Source organism: Thermobia domestica, chromosome 11 (genome assembly GCF_964235325.1).
Source record: "Thermobia domestica chromosome 11, izTheDome1.hap1.1, whole genome shotgun sequence".
Classification (NCBI taxonomy): domain Eukaryota; kingdom Metazoa; phylum Arthropoda; class Insecta; order Zygentoma; family Lepismatidae; genus Thermobia; species Thermobia domestica.
In genome coordinates, this window is record NC_137464.1 from 14,894,359 (window position 1) to 14,912,300 (window position 17,942).

General features: G+C 37.1%; 1 protein-coding gene across 1 annotated transcript in view; it reads right to left on the minus strand.

The window, feature by feature from the left end:
• LOC145664842 (uncharacterized) overlaps positions 1-17,942 on the minus strand; it is a 332,279-nt gene that overhangs the window by 129,545 nt on the left and 184,792 nt on the right. The gene's annotated exons all lie outside the window — the stretch shown is intronic.

A 17,942-nucleotide genomic window follows, 5' to 3' on the forward strand; every position in this document is an offset into this window, starting at 1 on the left:
CGGACGCTAATTTATAAGTAAATGGTAAAAACTGATTTTTTTTAACAATTACTTCTGTTGGCCCCGCTGAAATTCATCTATGCTAAGTGGGATATTGTCATGTCGCCCAGCGCAAATCTTTTGAAGGACAACAAGAAGAAAATTAGTGAAAAAATAAACTATAATTTTTCAATAATTATTTCGAATGGTATGCCTAAACGTAACCTACATTGAAGGGACTATAAATTTTAAACTCTGTGTTCCGGTATTTTTGTTTACAAATAAGAAGCCCTATTTATAACCAAACTCCATTTTTGCTACTTTTATTTTTTTCCAGCATCCTTATTTTTTTTTAAGTGATGTCCTATCTCGTGTAGATAATAGAATTCTTAAGCGTGCGAAAGCAGTTGAAAACTTCAAAAATTTCCCTACAGAGGGTGTTGGTTGACTTCAGCACGGCACAGAACAGAAATGAAATTTCCTTCTGGAAGCTTATATAATAATAAGGGGCTACAGCACACAAATAGACTTTAGTTTTGCTTCTAGCGTTCGAAACCATTTTCTTTAAAAAAAAAATCCGTTAGCATAGCTAATATGAAGCAGTTGTAGTTGAGCAACCGGCCGATAGATGGATGTAGAGAAACTGGTTTTTCTATTTTTCTCAGAAGATAAGGATTTTGCGAGGTAAAAAAGAGGAAATGGGAAATGGAAAGAATATTTTTTATTGCAAATGAGAAGAGATAAGACTACCAAAAAGAAAAGGAAATGACAAAAAAAGAAACTCGTATTTATGTTTTAACACAGCAAATTCATTACGAGTTAAGTAACTTCAATATTAAAGCTAATGCTTTCCTCTGGAGTTGCTGCTTTTTGCGTTCTTTTTTTCTTTCATAAAAAAAAGAAAAATTAAGCATAAAAGATGGCGCCTAAGGTATTCTCTCGTTTCGTGTTGAAGAGAAGAACGTGAAATGGCTCTTAAGACAGGAAATGGAACTGACTCAGCGAATTCTTTATAACAGGAAGTACGCTAAGGATGCTTTTCTCAAAACCCATAATCCAGGAAGAAAAGTTATATTATTATATGAAAAACAAAAAATAAAATAAAAACCACAGCTAACGTATTTAGATAATGTGAAAAGATTCTGAAGTCTTGTGAAGTTAGCTTCGCTTTGCCTAGCGAATCTAAGAAATCTTCAGGTGGCTTTATATCCCTCACTATACTGGAATAAAAGGATTGCTTTCTAAAACTTACCCAAACTCTTTTCTGTTTTTCGATCAAAAGATCCTAATGTATTTTAATCAAAATATTTTCTTGTTGGTCCTATATCTTGAGAACTATATATAGGGTGGCCCAAAAGTAGGTATACACCCCTGTATTGATCAAATATAATTCTAGTTTATAAGGTTTATTTGCTTCGACTCTTCCAAGCTTAAGATGTAAGCAGGGGTAAAAGTGCAGAGGAACGCGGGGCGACGCCGTCCTCCTACGTCCAGAAAATATCTGTAGCGCCCTCCCACTTTCTAAAAAAAAATTACAATGGGCAAAGATAGGCATGGGAAACGGCGTGACGTCATGCATCCCCCTACCTTTCCAGATTCACTTTTACCCCCTGGATGTAAGTAAAAACACATTAAGAACAAATAATAATAAAGAAACTAAGTCTACCTGATGGATAACAATAAGAAATGATATAAAATGCAATGAGATGATCTGTACGGTACTGTATACTTAATTTTTGGGCCACCCTGTATAGTGTAACCAAACCCACACTATCAGTTAACTCAGTATGACGTGCTTATTCCGTAGAAAATATGAAAACTCAGTTTAGGTTCCGTTCATAACCTTTGTGGCCCCTGATCCCAAAACTAATTATTGGCCTAGATTGAAATAGTTTGATCCATTCTTTTGAGTTTCCGAAAATTCTTGTTTCTCTTACTTTCGAGGTACGATAGGAGACAATGAAGTCCTGTAATCATGAAAAAAAAAAAAAAAATCGAACTGAAGATTTTAAAGATTTACGAGTTCCATGTTCCGCCTTACATCCCGGGAAAACGAGTTTTGGATATCGGTGTTTCTAGTAATGATTTCAGGGAACTGCCTAGGGAGAAATCCCCTTCTCCGGAACTACGTGATTCTCACTGAAGCCATTTCTCCAGTCGTGCTCAATATGGGTTACCTTACCCTTATTTTTGGTATGACGCCAGCGTAAATTTCTTGAAGGGCAACCTGAGGGGTAAAGACATTTTTTAGGGCCGCTTAATTTTGTATGCTGAAAATAAATAGGCTTAAATTACTTCACTTACATTATGATACAATGCAATGCAGTATGATACAATGGCACTCTGTATGTCTGGGTGGCACACGAGGTCATTTGGGGACTCTGTTCCATTACCTCTTCTCTAGCACCATCACTGTATATAGAAATTGCATTCGACAATTTTACTAAACGTTATATTCATTTTCAAATCGAATATTTAAAGATTTATTTGCCAAAAATTCAGCATTTTTTTTACAACTTGATAATCGTGTTTTTTAAAAACGCTAAACTGGCAGGAATATGAAACTTACACAGTGGCATAAGCCTACGAGTAAAAGTATTAAGTGTTCTGTATAATTATAAGTGTTGAAATTATACTATCGAGCTAGTATTGCAGGTGTGCTATTATACTTCTCCCTTTGCCTGTTGTAATGTACTGTCCTGTTAGACGATATGACAAACTACAAGTTTCGAAATTTGATATTGTTTTTTCTAAAGAGTTTGATTTACCAGAAGCTCTTTTATGTATTTACTTTTGTCAGGCCGTGCGTCCGTCCATCCGAGAGACAGAAAATCTGAAGAACTATTTGGTGGACCACCATCAATTTTGACCAGGATATAGGGGGACAAGAGCTATTAATCAAGTTCGTTCATGGACGTAATACATTCAGTTGATCTCAAGATATGAAAGCCAAAAATCGGTCCCAAATTTATTCCTGTGAGAGTAAATATGGGTATTATCCTTGCTGGATAGAATACCCACAGTGCTGTTGAGATAACCGGTTAGTATAATGCTCAGGATACAAAATACTAATCTGTACTTGGAAAGCAATATCGCTAAAATAATACTAAATAATGTTCTACTTGACAAATTTAACTTAAATAGTTTCTATTTTCAGACATTAACCCTTTTAGGATTTTTGGTAACTCGTGTGACCTTGGAGCAGTATCGTCTCTGACCGCTTATTTAGGTCCTATAACATGATTTTTTTATTAGTCAAGCCGAGGAAGGACCAAAGAAAGCCCCAGATGCGTTTCGGAACCAGATGGTCAATTTGGCGGCGCCAAGTGGGGGCGAGACATTTTTATTTTTTCTCAAGGCAAATTTCAAAATTTTTCACGCCTTTAGTTTTCACGATATCAGATTGGAACTTTGCATACGGATTGTGTATACCATTGGATATTTTGCAATTTTTTCTGAGATCCCTACGTGAATCCAGGTCCGTGCCAGGGAAGCACAAATTTTTTAAATTTTTTCCGAAAAATCTCCCGTTTTTTTCAGATCTTCCCGTTTGTGGTGTATAATACAAACAAGCGAGTGGTACCGCTGGAAATTATGATCTATTTTGAAAGCAGGGGCGTCATTTAGGGGGGCAGGGAGGGGCAATTTCCCCCCTGAGTTTGAAATTTCTATAGATTTTATCAATAAAATAGTAGTAAATCAGCGAAATGCGCGAAATTTTACTTATATCAAGGGATTTTGCTCCCACCAAATCCTGTTTGAAAGAAACGAGGTATGAACCATGATCCTACGATATATTGTGAGGAAGCAGTAGCTGTTTGAGTGAAAGTTTAAAATTTATCTCAAAAAGTGGTAATTCTAAAAGGGTTAATTCATCCTAATAGGTATCTATCTATCTGAAGTCCCATTTAGACCTCACCGAGGACCCAAATCGATTAGTAAAGTCCCTTATAGACCTAATAGGTATCTGAGTGCTCGAAAAAAAAGTCTAAACGGGATCGTTTTAGCCTGAATAAATCTCATGCACTTGTCTATCTATCTATATAACATTTTATTTTAGGTAAAACGCTATTTAAGCCTAGGTTTGGTAAAATTTAGCTTGCTAAGGAGTGTGGTTTTATTAAAGAACAAACCAAACTCGTTTGCAGGGTGTACCCTGTAATACTGCTAGTTGCTAACCATAAAACTAATTGATATATAGGCCGGCTTGTCCACAAAGGTGAACTAGAAAGCCACCTACGGGCGACAAATTCTAAAGGACCGTGCGATGAGTGAATTTTTAAAATTATAACTTCATTCATTCACGGTGATAAAAAAGTACTTTTCGAATTCAAAAATTATTTGGCTTATTGATTAGTTATGAATGCAATAGTGACAGATATTGGACGTAAGTTTTACTTATTTCATGCTTAAACAATTGCCAACAGTAGGATAACGGAGTGAAAATGTGATTGTACATGAGGCACCGAAACATTTTTCTCTTAGAGCGTCAAAAATTCTAAAGCCGGTTAGGGTAGGCCCTAGACATTTGCCGTCCCGTGCATTGACATCATTTACTGCCCCCTTTCTCCAGAAAGAATAAATCTTAAAAGCCACTACTTTAAGTATATCCCATCATGAACAAGAAGGAGAGGCGCACTCAAAAAGGCATGGACACTATAAATACAATCTCGTTGTGTCTTGTTTCTTTAAATAATAACCTATTGTGTTAGTGAAAGATAAAACAAACACACTTGCAGAGGAAAGATGGTAATCCTTTTTATAGAATTCAATATCGAGCTTCAATCTCAATTTATCAGTTTACAATTCTAGTGCAACTAACTCTTTTATTTTTTGATTTTTCTTCTACATCTGTTATTTTTTTTTTAAAGAAAACTTGTTTCCATCTTCAATGATAAGGAATTTGTTTGTGACAGAAGGCAAGACTAGTGTTAACATCAAAATTGTGATAACTAACTAAATGGAATAGGTGTTCGTTCGCTACTGTTCGAGAAATTAGTTTTTGTATTTGGCAACCATCAAGCATTTCATGCTGGGATTTGTTTGAACATTTGCTTTGACACTTTCCATGTGACCTTAAACTAATGCAACCTAAACATGATTTATCAATGTAGTATTCAAATAGAAGGCCAGCTTAGTAAATTTAACTACTATCGTCATGAAGTTTGATTTCAACAAGAAATATTTATTTTAAATAATATAATTATGACAGATTTAACCATGCTTCGAAACGTTTCGCCCCGTGTAAATGCACCTATGTATGGTACAGTCGGACATTGTGATTTACCAAGTGATCCTCAGTTACTTGGGTCCTTAGTATTTTCTAATATTCCTTTTTGTTCCTCTTTGATCTGTCTTTTCAATCTGTTTGTCTTTGATCAGGAAGAACTGGTTACGAGGATATAAACGTTGAGGACACTTCTGTGCTCTTCAGGATGTACATCTACGTATATATAAAGAGTTGATTTAGGTAAGTACTTAGGTAACAAAATTGAAATTTTAAAGGATAGACATTTCTTTGTGATTTTTGTATATTATTATAGAGAATATGTTCTGTGGTTTAGATTCTTCGTGGCCCATACATACTCATCGTACTAATATAATTTGTAAAGGTAAAAAAGAGTAAAAAAAAAAAAACACTCCTGCGCCACTTCAAAATTGTTAGATGGTCTCTTTACCCTTCAATGTTGAACATAGGAATGGTTGTTACATGTTGGGGTTCTGTCTAGTTAAGTGGAGCCTGGAGCAATAACAACACTTGAGGGGGTATTGGCATTGATCGGAGAGGTGTGGTGGTTGTATTGCTGGCAATGCTCAATTCCGATGGCAAGAGATGGTTTTCTGGTCGTTTGTAAGATTGATCATTCATTATAGGAGTGCGATCACGGTTGTTTGTTGGATCTTTCGCAAGAGGGGATCAAAGTTTGAAAAATATCCACTGTTTGCTCCTTTGAAAAATAAAAGTACTTTTGGCGTCTGGGGCTCACCTCAGGATACAGCCGAAGGAAAAAAAAAAGTATCTAATACAGTCATCTTTCATATGCACTCACGTATTTTAATTCTCGCAAATCACTTGTAATGATTCACCCTAGTAATCAGTAGGGATGCGCACGAGACAAGATTTGTGGCTGTCTCGTCTCGAAAATGTGCTGTAAATGTGATGTCTCGACTCGAAAAATGTATATTTCTCTATTGGAAGAACCTTGTTTCGACTCGAATTTTGTCAGGAAAATCCTGTCTCGATTCGTCTCGTGCGCATCCCTAGTAACCAGGGCCGTAACTTGTGGGGAGCAGGGGGCAACGACCCCCCAGGAAAGCTTCCCGCCGGCCGAGAGGGGACCCACTTTAAGACAAAATTTTCTTGCTCCATGTACGATACGAACATGAAATTATAAATGAAGCATCAAACAGGTTCATTACATTACATTAACAAAACAGCACACAAAAGGTAAATAAAACAAAAATGAGTAAAAAATGAAATAATTCTAGGGCCCATTTCAGTAAAAATGTCTACTATTAGGGGCCCTAGAAATAATATTTACTCGTATAGCTTTGAGATTTGTCAATAATGTCCCCTTAATTAATTTGTCAGGTATGGAACGGGCCAAGGGGCATAACTAACGGCCCCGCAGACCTTGCCGTAAGGGAGGGACCACAGTCTCCGGGAGGCCCATAAAGAGTATGAGAAAGATAGAAAGAGGGGCCCAAGAATTAGAAAAACAACTTTTTTTCTAGGGGGGGCAAATAAGCGTATTAATGCTTGCCCCCAGAAAAAAAATCTAAGTTACGGGGCTGGTAGTACACTTATTAATCTAAAATACAGGTGTATTACATAGTATTTAATTCTGCCGCCTGCGGAAATTTTGTTCCTTATAAACATGTCTTCCCATTCAGAACACTGAATTTTACTTGTAAATTTAAAAAAAAAAAAGTGAAGTGCCTAAACTTGTCTAGCACAAATATATAATTACGGTATGTTTACTTGTAGTGATTTTCTACTCATCCAGCTAGGAGACTTGAAACTAGCTCCAAATTGAATCCAATTAAAACAGATCAGGTATTTTATCTAATTAAAACTACACAACACAGATACCTATCTGAACATATTGTAAACAAACACTAAACAATGCAATGAAACAACTGCAGCTGTTGATTTTGAAAACGAAAAGTGTTTTAACAGATGATAGACTCATTTGATTTTCATTATTTTTTAAAAAACAAGGTCGGTTAACAAATGCTAACAATTAGGTAATTGAGTTGGGATTCTAATGCAATTAAACAAAACATTTGCTCGTTACTTTCTCTGTTTCATTGGGAGAGACTGACACTTCTGATGTATGGTAATGATTATGGATATATGCAACTTTTTTTTAGGTATGTAATGTATTTTGAGACCAGAAAAATTAGGCATCCCAAAAAAAAAATGAAATGAAATTTTGAGTTTTACGTCCCACGATTATGCAAGCAAGGCTAAAAGAGACGGTAAAGATGAGAAATTAGTGAAATGATGGAATGAAAATGTGGGAGGAAACGGGAGAACGCTGAGGAAACCCACGCACACGGTGTTTGTCCACCACAAGGTTCACTTGGCGGGAGCAGGGTTTGAACCAGAGACCCCATGCACCAGAGGTGAATGCTCTACCACTGAGCCACCGCGGCCCCCTACGTATCTCAAAGAATCAGTTAAAATATAGGGCCTATATAGTGTTTCGTCGGTTCACTGATATTTTTATTGGTGTCTCATCTGATTCGAAATTGTGTTATTTCCTCTTTGAGGTAGTTTGAGAGTATAGAAGGAATGTCCGGAAAGTAATGTCACCAAGTCTATAAGTGTAAAAAAAAAAAAAAGAAAAAAAAAGGAATTTATTCGCATAATATAAAAATTATAATACCTGTACATTAAATTTTTTCAAAATACTGTCGTCCTGCGTGGAATACATATTTGCCATCGGGAATTCCAATCTGCGAAGGCATCCTGGAAGGTCTATTCAGGAAGTGCATTTAAAGCCATTTCACATACTGTATTCACGTCATCAATTGTTCTGCAACTAAGTTCCTTCAGGAGAATTTTAAATGGAGAAACAAAAGGAAGTCTGCGGGAGCCGAGTTGGGAATGTGGGGTGGATGAGGCAGTGTTGCCACGTTAGATTTTTCCTGGTAGCTGGTCACGACGAAGGCGATATGGGCTGGCGCGTTGTCATGATGAAGTTTTTAATCGCCGCTGATGTCTGGTCTGACGCGTTGGATCCTTGCTCTCAGTCTCTTAAGCACTTTTACGTTAATTGAGAGTTAACTGTTGTCCTGGGAGGTACAACTTACGGTGGACAAGCCCCCTAATGTTAAAAATCACAATGGACATCGTTTTGATCTTTGTTTTGCTCATTTGAGCCTTCTTGAGGGCAGGGGTCGCTGCTGAGGTGTGTCACTTGAATCTTGACTTTTCGTTTCAGGACCGTAGTGGCATATCCACGTTTCATCACAGGAGATAACATTATCTAAAGAGTGAGGGTCATCCTCACAGATTTCTAAAACATCTTGACAAATTTCCACTCGGCAAGATTTTTAGTTGTCGGTCAAAATTCTTGGAACAAGCTTCGTGTACATTGCTCTCCAGTGCAAATCCTTGTCAAAATCTTGTGGACGAAAGTTTTTGGAATACTTAACATGTCGGCTGTTAAACTAACACTCATTCAATGGCCTGTTTGCAAAAGGTCTTTCACACGAGTCACATTTTCGTCGTTCGAGGAGTTAAAAGGGCGTCCAGCGCGGCCTTTGTTGTGGACCTTTTCATGGTCTCCCGAAAATGCCTTGTGTCATGTCTAGACTTGCCTTTGTGATAAACACCAATTCCCGAAGGCCTGTTGCACCAATGGAAAAGTTTCCGCCTCAAACGTGCCAAGTTACACACAATCCTTGATCGCGCATCGTCGTTCAGTGACTGCTACATCACGACAAGAGACGAAACAGAGGCCCGTGCAGGCCGTCCTTCACCTCCAAGAACTCAGAGACAACTGTGTAAGCACTCGCTCGGTAGTTGACTTACACCCCTATCGATCCCGGCAGATAGAGCGCACTGCAACATACAGTCGCTTCACAATAAAATGTATGGTATTACTTTCCGGACAGGCTTCATATTTATCACCTCACAAAATGCCACACCTCAAAACTCAATAATAACACACTCATAGAACTTCAAAAAATTTGGTATATCTCAAAATATACATTTACTTAAATCCACATAGTGATGTATCTCAAGCAAAGTTAATTTTAAAAAAATATATATATATTAAAATGTCGCTATGTCAGCCAACCTACGAAATAATATACGAAATCAGTGTTAAATTTATACATGTTTACTTCTCTGACAAAATGTGATAATAATATAGAATAAAACTTGCGTATGTTGACACCTAAAGATTGCATTGAAAAGTAGCCAACTTAGACGGAGAGACAGTGGCGGATCTAGAAGGTAAAAACTGGGGGGAGGGGCACCCAGATCCCAGACTATAAAAGGTATATCATGAGTTTACTAAAAACTTTCAAAAATATATAAATATTCGCTTAAATTATTTTTGTCACTCAAAAAACTGGTGGGGCCTAGGTTCCCCGGCCCGGGACTAGATCACTATTTTGATGCAAAAGGTATTATACAAATGTTATATAATAGCTCTTACAGTTAAATTAACGTTATACTATGAAACATATTACGTTATTACTGCAGGTAAAATATTAATTTTCGTAATTTCTTAGACACGCCATTTCTTTTTTGCTCCAAAATGGTGACACATTTTGTAACTCAAACAGACTCTACCTGACTTTAATTCGGGTTATTTAAAGTACAATCTATATAAAAAAGACGTCAATATCAAGGGCGCCCATCAGGGGGGGCAAGGTGGGGCGCTTGCCCCCCTAGAGGTAATTGTACTTCAGAATATCCAAAATTCAATAGAATTTTTACATTAGTTACAGCAAAATTTGAAACTATTTTTGAAACGTCGCTTACACTTGCCCCCCTTGGAAACCACAACATGGGCGCCCTTGGTTTAATTCCTCTCAGACTGTTGCCTTGATTTTCTTCGATTTTGGTACTTAAGTGAACCCTGGCTTAACTTAGAGTTTTAGCACGTTTTTGGTAAGATTTGAGGGGCGATATTTTCACAGATATTAGTATCCAATTAATAAATTTCGGGGTCGCTGAGATGAATAGTGACATCACCGATGCCATCTAAGTCCAAATTCATCCCCCGTCGACATAGGATAAGAAATTGGGGGGCTTACGGGTAAACATTATCGAAAACGACCGATGTTAGTGTCCAGTTTTCGAGATCAGTGAGATTAATAGGGACGCTTCGAATGTTATTTAAGTACAAATTTATCCTGTTAGTTATACGTTCAAAGAAAGCATGTGATATTTTGTTACTTTTATATGTAGTTGTGACATAAAAAGTAACACGATAAAATGGAAATATTTGCCTATAGACATTTTTATCAAGTCATTTTGTCAGAATACAAGCTGGCAAATGACCCGGGAAAAGATGTTGTGTTTTGTTTTTTCTAGGTTTAGCCTACTTTTCAACATTGCTTCCGTATGAAACATAGTGGACTTACAGTTTAACGAAATCTGAACCACCGAAATTCGCTCAATTCTCTCCTACCGGAAATTGAACCAGAGAGTAGGTACACCAAAGGCTTGAGTGCTAGGCACTAGGCCAACGAGGTGGACTGTAGTATATTCTGTGGTTTGTTAAATTAAATTCTTGTTGCAGTGTTACCAGATAAGACACCTTGCAATGGTTTAACTACTCCAAAGAAACTAGTAGCTTTGCTCATTTACTAGGACATTAAAACGTATTTCTGAAGAGTATTTAATGAACCTATCCTTCCGAAATGGACAATTTTACAATAGCGGAAAAGTTGGTACACTATCACATTATGCACTTACAGTCAGTCAATATGTGAGTGAGGATTAATTTGAGTGTTTTAGCGTCCCTTTCAGCAACGAGGCTGTATGAAATGTGGATCTACAGCTTAACGTGGAATCCGAACAACATGAGCTCCCGTCGGAAATCGAACCCGTGTCTCCCGTATCGATGACGGCAAGTTAACCATATAGCCGTGACGGATCTCCTATTTGAGTGAGATGTTTACAGATAATGACTATAACACAGTCACCAACGCCTCTGGAATGGCCACCACGGAATTCGGATCTTCCCTCGTCCGATAACTCATTACGGGGACATATTACACAGCGCGTAGCTGTCTTGTTATAACACGGCAGAAAATTTTATAAAGTTGTAGTTTGCATACATTTACATTACTGTTACGGAGAAACGCACATCGCAGTTGGCGTCGAATTATACTGTAGTTTGAACATGACGGAGTTGAAACGCACACTCTGAAATAAGTCATTTTTAGTTGAAACTTCCACGATTATGCGTCGAGGCTGAGAGAAACGGCTGAGAATGTTAAAGAATGAAATGTTGGAGTGAAGAATGTGGGAGGAAACGGAAGAACTCTGAGAAAACTCACGCACGCTCTGTTTGTCTCCCACAAAGCCTATTTGGTGCGAACTAGGACAGTGCCGTGCCGTGGGGTCCAGGCGCGGAAGTAAGAGGCGAAAAATTCTACAGGAAAAGAGAAGAAAGAAAGAAAAAAGAGAGGAAAAATGCTAGTCATGTTAGAAAAATGCATCTGCACATATAAAAAATGAAAGGAAAGAAGTAATGAAAACTGCTCAAAATCAAGGAAAAACAGTTTATTTTTGAAAATTTTCTTACGCTTCGCGGTAACCATAGTGGTGCTTCGTGACTGGTCTGTCAATCTCACTCATATGTAGGGAGTGCCGTCGTGTACTCTCGCCCCGGGCGCTGGTTTTCAACGGCACGGCACTGAACTGGGATCCAACCAGGGATCTCACGCAACAGAGATGATCACTCTATCGCTGAGCCATCAAAGCTCCAATAAAGTCATTTTGTGAGTACATGCTGTGCGATAAAATCAGCCCTTCCTTATTTTCTAGATATTCCTTCATAGTTAAAGTGATTCTGCGTGATTCATAAAGGTGATGGGACTTTTGGATCACCCTGTACAATGTGCCATATCGTTACATAATACGTTCAAATTCTTGATAGCGGCACGAGCGTTAGTTGAACAATATGTCAATCACTTACGAGTTTCTCTCTCTCTCTTCATTAGAAGAGTTAAATGGTGTTGGATAGATAGGGATAGAAAACGATACCCAATTAGCCTTTCAATACAAGGCACAATTACTAGTTCATTGAAATTAATTAGTTTAAATGGATCAGATTGTCAATCATCATGTGATTCAATCTCCCTGAATTGATCTAGAAGATCTGAAAATTCCTATTCACAGGTAACTAAACTTCCAATTGTTTTGGGAATTGAATATTTTATGAACTTCTGAGAGAGAAAGTGTAACTTGTACTATGATTATACATTGTGTACTGGTATGTAATTGAACCAATTACAAGCCTATTGTTATACCTACTTTATGCTATGGCTTTGATCATATCTATTACAGGGTCAAACAAATTAAATCTATTAAATATGCAGCTTACGTACTTTTGTGCGCGCTCACAGCCCTATGAATTCACAAACCATGACAATCGAGAACCAGGAGCAGGAGCGACCTGAAATTTGAACTTCTTTTTTAAAATTAGATGTTCTGTCTTACGTTTATGCCGTACGATAAGTATGTATGTATCTTTCGTAAGCAAACATTTCTTTTGTGTAGCATACTTTGATCTACATATTGTGAAAATAATGTGAACAAAAATGAAATGAAATGTTTGAGTTTTACGTCCCACGGTTATGCCGGTTAGACTAAAGGAGACGGTGATGATGAGAGATGAGTGAAATGGTGGAATGAAGAAAGTGGGAGGAAACGGGAGAACCCCGAGAAAACCCACGAGCACGGTGTTTGTCCACCACAAAGTTCACTTGGCGTGAGCTGGAATCGAACCAGGGACACTAAGCACCAGAAGTGAACGCTCTACCATTTAGCCACCGTGGCCCCAATAATGGAAACAAGTAGCTATCTGCTAACAATATGTACAATGTTATTTTCATTTACTGAAAACACATAAGTCTTTTAAAAATTTCATCATATAACATAATGAAACATCAAACACTTTCAACCTTCCTTAGCTAAGAAAACAGAGTGCAAACATATTTTTGTCAAAAGAAAAGTGCAAACCTTCGTAACTAAATTTCAGTGAATACTAACTCTGCACATAACACATTGACAGAGTTGAAGAAACAGATTGGAAGGGGCGTTCCTTTCCTATCGAAGCTCGCAGCTCGCATGCGCAGATTAAAGTAGTTTTATGTTTGGTAGTCTTACACATATACACACTAGAGACCTGCACGGGCCGAACTTTTCGGCCCGAGCCCAATCCAGCCCAATCCAGCTCGGGCCTGAAAAGTTTTGGAAATTTTCGGCCCGAGCCCGGCCCGGCCCGATAAGTTTTTAAAATTTTTTGGCCCAAGCCCAGCTCGGGCCCGAGAAATTTTAAAAGTTTTTGGCCCGACCCCGGCCCCATATTTTTTTTAAAAAAATAGCTCGAGCCCCAATCTTTTCAAAATCTTGTATTAAACTTGACCTAACCCTCAGAAACATTTTCTAAACTCTGGTTGACAACCTGACGCTTGCATCCCGAATGGTACCATTGCTTCCATGAGTTTTGCCTGTCACCGAGAGAACAAAAACTCCACTTCCTGTAACAAAAATCAAACTCAATTGATTTTTAGCATAAAGTGAAGACGGCAATATTGTTTAGCGACAGGCAAAACTTTCCCATCCCTTCTTGTTATATTTTGGGTTCAGTGAAGGTCAAGGTCAGAGCTCAATTTACCGCGCAATGCCTGCAATCCTTTATAGTGAAGGTGGAGCCGCTAAGCAACACAAACCGTAAATAGCTATTGCATTCTTTGTAACATTTTTCACGGACACACTTCTTCAACGTTTGACTTTATTCCAATTATCGTTTAACGACAGTCAATAATTATTAAAGGATTGCAAATAATCGGCCCCAGCCCGGCCCGACCTGAAGAGAAATCAGTGTCAGCCCGCCCAAGCCCGGCCCGGCCCAAAGAAATAAGAGTCGGCCCGCCCAAGCCCAGCCAGCGGGCCGGGATTCGGGCCTCGGGCCGAGCCCGGCCCGTGCAGGTCTCTAGTACACACACACAAATGGTACAGCTTGATGCCTCCTTTACATGGTATTGCTGTGATGATAAAATTGAGGGACACGAATAGAACAAGGAATGCTTGCAGACCTAATTAGCCCTAGAACACTAATGGAGTTATCAGTAACCAGTGACATCTTGCGGACCTAAGTTTTTTTTTATGGCGAAGGCCTCCTTCATGCCATTATATCCAACTTGTAGTAAGTTGTTCATTAATGAAATCCTCCCAGAATATTTTTGATAGTTTTACTTTATCTACAAACTGTTTAGCAACAAATTTACTTTTCAGTGTATAAAGGTATCTTTGGGACAGTAGTTTAGTAGCTGACATCACTCAATGCTTTCTGATCAGTGTTGAGTGTGGACTGTGAGGTCGGTTTGACATAAGATTTGCGTTTGTTATTTCAGAGTAATAATATATATATATATATATATATATATATATATATATATATATATATATATATATATATATATATATATATGACTGTTCCAACTGTCGATTTTTTCTTTTGAGGACCTAGTCGGCTTTCCTTGTTTGCCTAGTCGAAGATCCGACGCTACCAATAACTCTAGGGGGAGAATTTCAAATAGTACTAGTTTTTAAACTATAGTTTGGCAATGCTTATGTCTTCCGTATACTTACTCCTGACTCGTTGTAGTTTTAAACTGGAGGAGATAACTGTTCATTGCTGGTTTTAAACTGGAGGAGATAACTGTTCATTGCTGGCAGTGGCGTATTTACGATTTTGTTTCGGAAGAAGCTTTGCTTAACTTTGTTCCTGAAAATGTGAAAATTCTGCAATATATTTCATTTACTTTAAAATAGGAAATAAAATTACACGGAGCTTAAGTCGCGGAAGCCTCCATAAATACGCCATTGATTGTTGGTGTTGTAAACTGAAAACTTCCAAATCGAGCAGGATGGTGGTTGAGGTGGTGTGTAACTGCATTTAGTGTTGCGGTTTGGATTTTTACAGTAGGCCTTTTTTACATTCTGATGCCAACATAGCAAAAATAGTAAGATTCTACCCCTACATGTTATAAATAGTTTAAACCGGACATCGGACAGTAACTTTGGAGATACTGTGTAAACTTGGTTGGACGAAGATGATTGTAATTCCGACAATGGAGGTTCAGATTTTTTTAAGACAAGCAGTTCTTAACATGTTTTTTCGAAGATACTCATGATTTTAGTGCTGGAAGCGCGATTGGTAATGATAGTATGGTGACTGTATACTCAAGACCGGCCTATGAGCAAAATGATATGCGTGCACGAATGAGTTTTGACGCCCCTTACAATGAAAATGGATATTAGAAAATCCTCAAAAATGGTATGGGTGTTATATAACTGAAATTTGTCGGAACCTAATATTTGATGTTGACATTTTAAAGGGATTAAAAACCAAAAACTGAAACTAACAGCAGTAATAAATAGTAAATATTAAGGTAAAGTATTAAGTAACTTTTTATTATTTTTATTTTTCTAAAATGACTTCTAGTATTAATTCTTTTAACTGACTTTTTAAAACTACAATAGGCGTGTTGTACTGTACTGGTGTAAAGAGCATACATGCTCTTAATAAATTATTTTACTCAGTTTATTGTTTTGTCTGGTAGAAAATAACAGACACGTTTTTCAACTACAACATAAGTTTTGTTTGATTTAGTATTATTCATGAAAAATACATTTCAGTTTTAATATATTGATATGTAAAGAAGTTACGTCAGTACATTAGAAAATCTGCGAAAAAATCGGAAATATAAACTTTGGTATTTATTTTTTCTAGAAAAGGTACGGTACATCAACATAACTATAAATTCATAGTAGTAGTGAAAAATATCAAGAAAAAATATTACAGAAAATTGATTTAAATAATCTGTATTATGCACTTAGCAGTGGACCTTTCTAGCTTTAGGTTTATATTAGTGCATCATAAACTAATGACGATGAAATATCATTTTCAATGGACGAAATTGAAAGGTTGTTGATCCTTTCTTGCGAAAGATTAGACCTTAGGTAGTTTTTTTTAATTAATTTTAATTTTGAAAAAATTTTCTCCACCATTCTTGATTATTATGTATACTATCTACAACTGTTCAGTTCTGTCAAAACAACGGAGCGGAGTGTTTGGAGTCAGTATCTTTACTGTACTTTCAAGCTACATTTTGTTGCTTGAACAAAAGTTATTAACATATTCAAATGGCTAATTTGCATTCAAAATTCCGTGAAAATTTAAATTTTTGCCATATATATTTTTAAATACTTTTCTCATTCTGGCGCCCCTCTCAAAATCTTATGTGTGCAACCGCACACGTCGCTCGCGCCTTAGGCCGGTCCTGGGTATGCTTTCCCTTTCTATAATCCATTCTACCAAAACTATTGATAAAAATAATGAGAAACCAAAAATAATAAATTCTATAATTCTATAATAATAAATTCTATATTTGAATAGAATACAAAAGTATAGAAATGTTAAAGAATATCTACTACAATACGGTTTCAGGTCTGGGAAGTCAACGGAAGATGCAATTATTCGATTAGTAGACAATGTAAAAGAAAAAAAGTTATGCAAATAAATATGTACTAGTCCTTTTTATAGATATAGAAGGAGTTTTTGATAACCTTTGGTTTCCTTCCTTATTGAAGAATATTCGAAAATTGGCACTATACCTGACTATTTAATAAAACTGAAAATAACCAGAAAATAGCCCAGAAATCCGGAAGAAGCAAATTTTTGTTTGAGCTCAGATTGTAGTTCGCCAAACTGTACTGGCATAAATGTCTGTCGGGGGTCCTTCCGAAAAGAGCTACGGTCTTCAATTAAAAAAAAAAAAAAAAAAAAAACCCTCGAAGCAGAAGGCAGGAAAGAAATGGAAAAAGCACAAGAAAAGCCACTTTAAAAAAGTCAGATCATAAAACAAATCAAACGTCAGTTGTGTGATAGAACGGTTGATAGAAACACGAAAATTGTGTGCGAAAACTGCCGCATTTCAATTTGTAATGATTGGCGATATGATATATGTAATAACTGCTGCGAATGAACATCTAGAAATTACTTATATTATGTACACTGATATATTTCTAAACTTATTTCAACTCTTACTATAATTTTGGTACGCAATATTTTTCATAACCATTTAACATACCTGGGTTACTAGTAAAATGCAGGTAAGTGTTATTGATAGTAAAATTCATGTTAGTAATTCGGGGTTAAATTTACACCAAGATCGTCAAGTAATTAAATCTGAACATATTTCTTTCAGTTAGTGTCTGATGAAGATAACGTTAAGTTGTCGAAACCGGGCCCAGCTGTATTTTACTTTTACTAAATAAGTGTGTATACTTTGGTCAGAAAAGTTTTAATTATTTTTGTAGTAAGTTCCAGAGTCGTGATGGATAGAGCTACATATATGAATTAACATACAGACTCATAAAATGTTTCGTGTGAAATATTGTACTCTATGTGGGAAGAGACAGTGATACTACACACAAGAGATTAAAAAAAAGACTGGAGGCTTTCGAAATATGGTCACTGCAAGTTTCACAGGGTACGATTACATGCCGGCGATGCAACAGGCTAACTTTGTATCTACTCCTATTCGGGCGATGCTGGTGGACGCCCGATGCGATGTTGCGAGATATATCTGTAGACGGAGTGGGCTTGTTAGTGATGATGGACATTCGCATAAACAAAGATTTGTCAAAAATTACAGTCACAATCCGTTATTGACAATTGCATGACAATGAAGGGAAT